Source organism: Pan paniscus, chromosome 3, assembly GCF_029289425.2.
Source record: "Pan paniscus chromosome 3, NHGRI_mPanPan1-v2.0_pri, whole genome shotgun sequence".
Taxonomy (NCBI): Eukaryota; Metazoa; Chordata; class Mammalia; order Primates; family Hominidae; genus Pan; species Pan paniscus.
Window position 1 is genome coordinate 162859964 of NC_073252.2, and position 6000 is coordinate 162865963.

Sequence of the window (6000 nt, forward strand, 5' to 3'; positions counted from 1 at the left end):
CCAAAGTGCTGGGATTACAGGTGTGAGCCACCGTGCCTGGCCATTTTTTAACTGAACCACTTGAGAGTAAATTGAAGACAATATGAAGCTTCATTCCTAGATACTTTGTTGCCTAAAATAAGGATATTTTATATTTTCTTTCATAACCACAATATCAATATTACACACAACTAATAGTAATTCCATGTTTACTAATAACCAATCTATGGCAAAAAGTTGTTTCCAAAATGTCTTTTTTAGCTGCTTTTTTTGTTTTATTTTGTTTTGTTTTGTTTTTGAGATGGAGTCTTGCTATGTTGCCCAGGCTGGATTCGCACTCCTGAGTTCAAGCAATCCTCCCACCTCAGCCTCCCAGGTAGCTTGGATAACAGGCATACACCACTGTGCCTGGCCCAGCTGCTGCTTTTTCTTTTTCAGTAACCAGAATCCAATCAAGGTTCACACATTTCATTTCATTATTATGTCAGGACATGCTTTTCTGTTGTTGTTTTCGACACAGGATCTCACTCTGTTAACCAGGCTGGAGTACAGGGGCGCTATCATAGCTCACTGCAGCCTCAACCTCCTGGGCTCAAACAATCCTCCCTCTTCAGCCTCCCAAGCATCTGGGACTATATGTTCATACAACCATACCAGGCTAATTTTTAAGATTTTTCTTTTTGTAAAGATGGGACTTTGTTATGTTGCCCACGCTGGTCTCAAAACTCCTGGTCTCAAGCCACCCTCCTGCCTCAGTCTCCCAAAGTACGGGGATTACAGGTGTGAGCCACTGCACCTGGCCAAGACATGTACTTTCACAGGGACAGCACACTGGTTAAGACCAGGGCTCCAGAATTAGTCATGGAGGTTTGAGTTCTGCATCTTACTAAGCATGTGATATTGGGCACTTAGCTTAAGTTCTTAGGAGCTGACTGGGCAAGGTGGCTCATGCCTATGGCCCCTAGCATGTTGAGACACCAAGGCAGGAGGATTGTTTGGTGCCTGGAGTACGGGACTAGCCTGGGCAACATGGTGAGTCTCTGTCTCTACAAAAGATTAGAACATTAGCTAGGTGTGGTGACGTGCACCTGTAGTAGCAGCTACTTTGGAGGCTGAGGTGGGGAAGTTTTAGTTTCCCTTTTACAGAAATTTTCTTTCCTTTTGTTTTGTTTTGTTTTGTTTTGAGATAGAGTTTCACTCTTGTCGCTCAGGCTGGTGTGCAATGGCGTGATCTTGGCTCAGTAAAACCTCTGCCTCCCAGATTCAAGTCATTCTCCTGCCTCAGCCTCCCAAGTAGCTGGGATTACAGGCGTCAGCCACCATGCCTGGCTAATTTTTGCATTTTTAGTAGAGACAGCGTTTCACCATGTTGGCCAGGCTGGTCTTGAACTCCTGACCTCAAGTGATCTGCCCACCTCAGCCTCCCAAAGTGCTGGGATTACAGGCGTGAGCCACTATGCCCAGCCAGAGATTTTCTATTAAATAAAATAATGCATGTAATGCTCTTTATACAATGTTGTCTCTACAAAGCACTAAGCAAATGTTAGTCATTTTTTGTCTAAATCAGATTTATTAAGGCATTATTAACATACATAATCATTTTTGTTTGTTTTTTGTTTGTAAAGACAGAGTCTCACTATAGGCTGGTCTTGAACTCCTGGTCTCAAGTGATTCTTCTGCCTCGGCTTCCCAAAGTGCTGGGATTACAGGCAAGAGCCACCATGCCAGACCCATTGTTTTAATAATATATTAAAAATATGTTATGCAAGTAGTTCAGCATTTTTTTTTTCTTTTGAGACACAGTCTTACTTTGTGGTCCAGGCTGGAGTGCAGTGGCATGGTCTCAGCTCACTGCTACCTCCAACTCCCAGGTTCAAGCGATTCTCCTGCCTCAGCCTCTGGAGTAGCTGGGATTACAGGCACCCGCCACCACACCTGGCTAATTTTTGTATTTTTAGTAAAGGCGACGTTCCACCATGTTGGCCAGGCTGGTCTCAAACTCCTGACCTCAAGTGATCTGCCCACCTCTACCTTCAAAAGTGCTGGGATTACAGGCATGAGCCACCACTCCTGGCCAGCAATTTTTTTCTTCTGCAGTTTGAAACTTTTCAAAATAAAGTCAAAAGGGAAAAGATAGGCTAAAGAGCTTGCTTACACTTTAGGGTAGGAATAATCTGTGATTGCCTGGTATAAGCCAGAAGAAAGAAATGGTATCAGGAAATAGAATTCTGAACTTTACAAGGTTTAATAGAAGGAGATTGGTGGAGCTGGAGAGTGAGGTTGTCAGACGGAGAGGTGCAATTCAGTAGGAGACCTTGACCACTGGGAAAAATGATGAGTGGGAGAAAAGGATGTTCTCTGAAAAATCATGGGTGACTCGACAGAAGGAAGAAGGGGAGCAAGATCCACCTTGTCTTACCATTTGGTTTAGACCTTGTCTTGCAAGAGTAGGTGCTATTTCATGTTTAGTGTGTTCAGGTGAAAAGTTAAAGGAAAGTATATAATTGCCACTAAAAGTCATCCATATTCTTTCTCAGGGAATATATGCAGAAACAATGGGTTAGGTGCAGGAATAGGATTCTGTGGAACTCTGTCCAAAATGTACCCCTCCTTGCAATGAATTTGTATAGTACTTCAGGCATAGATAATATACAGGAATTAAAACTTAGTCCACACAGGGAAATAGTATTAAAATCTCAGCCCATATAATGCTCTAATGACTGTTAAAGCAATTTATATAAGCATAGCCCTGTAAATAAGTTATATTTAAAAAGTATCTGACACTTCATTTTTGTATGACTAAAGATCTTTTGGTGAAGATTCTTGCGTTTATTTACTTATGAGGAGTAAGGAGAGGAGGAGAGAAGCTGTTTTCCTAGTGTTGGGGCTCAGAAGATAATATCGGCTAGGCGCAGTGGCTCACGCCTGTAATCCCAGCACTTTGGGGGGCCAAGGCGGGCGAATCACCTGACATTGAGACTTCAAGACCAGCCTGGCCAACAGACGAAACCCCATTTCTACTAAAAATACAAAAATTAGCCAGGCATGGTGGCATGCGCCTGTAATCCCAGCTACTCGGGAGGCTGAGGCAGGAGAATGGTTTGAACCCAGAAGCGGAGATTGCACCACTGCACTCCAGCCTGGGCAACAGAGCAAGACACTTTTCAGATTTAAAAGTTTAAAAATGCAACTAGCCTGGCCAAAATGGTGAAACCCCGTCTCTATCAAAAATACAAAAATTAACCAGGTGTGGTGGTGCGTGCCTGTAGTTTCAGCCACTCAGGAGGCTGAGGCACAAGAATTGCTTGAACCTGGGAGGCAGAGGTTGCAGTGAGCCGAGATCATGCCAGTGCACTCCAGCCTGTGTGACAGAGCAAGACCCTGTCTCAACAACAACAACAACAACAACAACAAAAAAGAAGAGGATAATATCACAAGTATAGTGCTTTTGCATGCTGAGTACTTGAAGTGAAGGACACATTGGCAGGCCTCGAAAGCCAAGTTTCTCTATGACTTTTGAACAAACAGGCCTTGCTGACCCTGGTACTAAGCATTAAAGTAGATGCTTGTAAATTCTTATCCCTACTCAGTCTATTGTCATTAGATCACCTGTAATCCCAGCTACTCAGGAGGCTGAGGCAGGAGAATTGCTTGAACCCGGGAGGCAGAGGTTGCAGTGAGCTGAGATCGCGCCACTGCACTCCAGCCTGGGTGACAGAGCGAGACTCCCTCTTAAATAAATAAATAAATAAATCTGTTATGCTTTTCTCTTGTTAATCTGGCTTTTGTTATAGGAGTGTCAGCCATGACCCTGTGATGGGGAGAAAAGGTATCACACCTTTCCACCTCTATGCTACCAAACAGTTCACCATTAGAAGATTCTGGACTGAAGCCCCATCTTTCCTGTGTTGTCACCATCAGCATTGTTCCAGGCACCGTGCTCATTCCTGATCACAAATATTAAAATGTTAATAATATCTCATTGATTTTTTTTCAACATCAAAATCTGTCCTTTATTCACTATGATTTCTATTATTCAGCCTAGCATAACGTAACATGCATACAAACAATAGGTACTTAATTGATATTTTTGTTAATTTTAAAGCAGGATCTCTTTACTGATATTGATTTTAATCTGCCTTTGAAATGGATTTATTTATTTATTTATTGAATAAAGATGGGGTCGCACTATGTTGCCAAGGCTGGTCTTGATCTCCTGGGCTCAAGAAGTCCTCCCACCTCGGTCTCCCAAAGTGCTGGGATTATAGGCATAAGCCACTGTGCTCAGCCTACATTTATTTTTAATCAATAAATAAAAGTTATATATATTTATGATGTTCAACATGATGTTTTGGTATATGGATACATTGCAGAATGATTGAATCAAGCTAATTAATGTATTTACCACCTCCCATACTTATTTTTTTTTTTCTTAACTTGCCTTTTAAATAAAATTTTAGAACAAGTTGATCCTAGCTAAATATTTCTACAATTCTCTTAGGCTGCCCTATACCATTGTCAGAAATGAAGATATCCAAAATTCTGTCTTTGGATAATGTTTTGTAGCTAAATCTCTCTTAGGTACTTAGAGAGATGCCATTGAAAAATTCCCTTTCAATGAACAGACAAAAAAAGGAGGTCAATAGTTATTTTAGCATATCAAATTATATTTAGTTTATGTACTTTTTTCTAGAAAAATTTTTTTTCTAGAAAGAAATTTAAGGATATTGTAAGCAATTGGAAACATTCCAGTTTCCATTTATTTGTTTCATAAATGTTTGTATCTTTCAAAGCACCTGTACCACAAATAGAGTCCCGTTGTAACCAAACATTTCACATTTGAGTGATAACGGACTCTGTTAGAGGTCTCAGGGCTTGTAAAGTTTCAGGCTTGATATCCAGTACTTGCCCTCTCATTATTGTTTGTTTTCTCCTAAAGTTCTTATGATCTCAAATCCTGGCATTTAAAAACACACTTATTTTTGAAGGCAGAATTTTGTTTGTTTGTTTGTTTCACTGACTCATTCAGGAGCAGAAAAAAAAGTTTGCTAAAAATCCCAAAAGTAATTTATGTTTGGATAGACACCAAATATGTGAAGTTTCAGACCAAAACCACAATTTCTCTGAAAGGTTTTAGAAAACACACACTGAAACTCAGGGTGAAAATGAATTTTGTAACCTTCATGAAACTCAAGGCTACTACTTAGTGATTATAGAGCTGAGCTTGTCTAATCTCCACTCACTCCTGATTCTTCTTTAATGCCAAGTACCAGGCTCAGGCATCCAGCCCAAGCAGTCGGCAGCATTCTCATGGGAGGACCTCCTTATTTCAGAAATAATCAGAAGATGGGGCTTTAAGTGCTTTGTAGTGATATCTCTTTTAATTAAGTTCTAGACAGTTAAGAAGTAAAACTTTTCTTTTACAATACAATTCATAATTCTGTGTGTTGAGGTCTAAAAGAATATTTGAAGGTATCCCCAAATAACTTATAAAATAATTATTTTGATTCTCCACACTGAGCTGAGCAGTAGCTCCCTAATCTGGCTCTGATTCAGTTCCAAACTGTATGAGGCTTTACCCTCTTTCAGGAAGCTCACTCTGCTGAGTCTGAGTCTTTGTACAACCGTTCTAGGAATCAAAGGTGCCTAGTTCCTTTCCAACTTGACTTTTATATTTCTTTTAAAAGTAATCCCCAGTTGTTGGATTATTTATTTATTTATTTATTTTGAGATGGAGTCTCACTCTGTTGCTGGAGTCCGATGGCAGGATCTCGTCTCACTGCAACCTCCGCCTGCCAGGTTCAAGCGATTCTCCTGCCTCATCCTTCCAAGTCGCTGGGACTATGGGCACCTGCCACCACGCCCAACTAATTATTTTGTATTTTTAGTGGAGATGGAGTTTCGCCATGATGGCCAGGCTGACCTCAAACTCCTGACCTCAGGTGGATCTGACTGCCTCGGTCTCCCAAAGAGCTGGGATTACAGGTGTGAGGCACCGTGCCCGACCTGATGGATAATTTA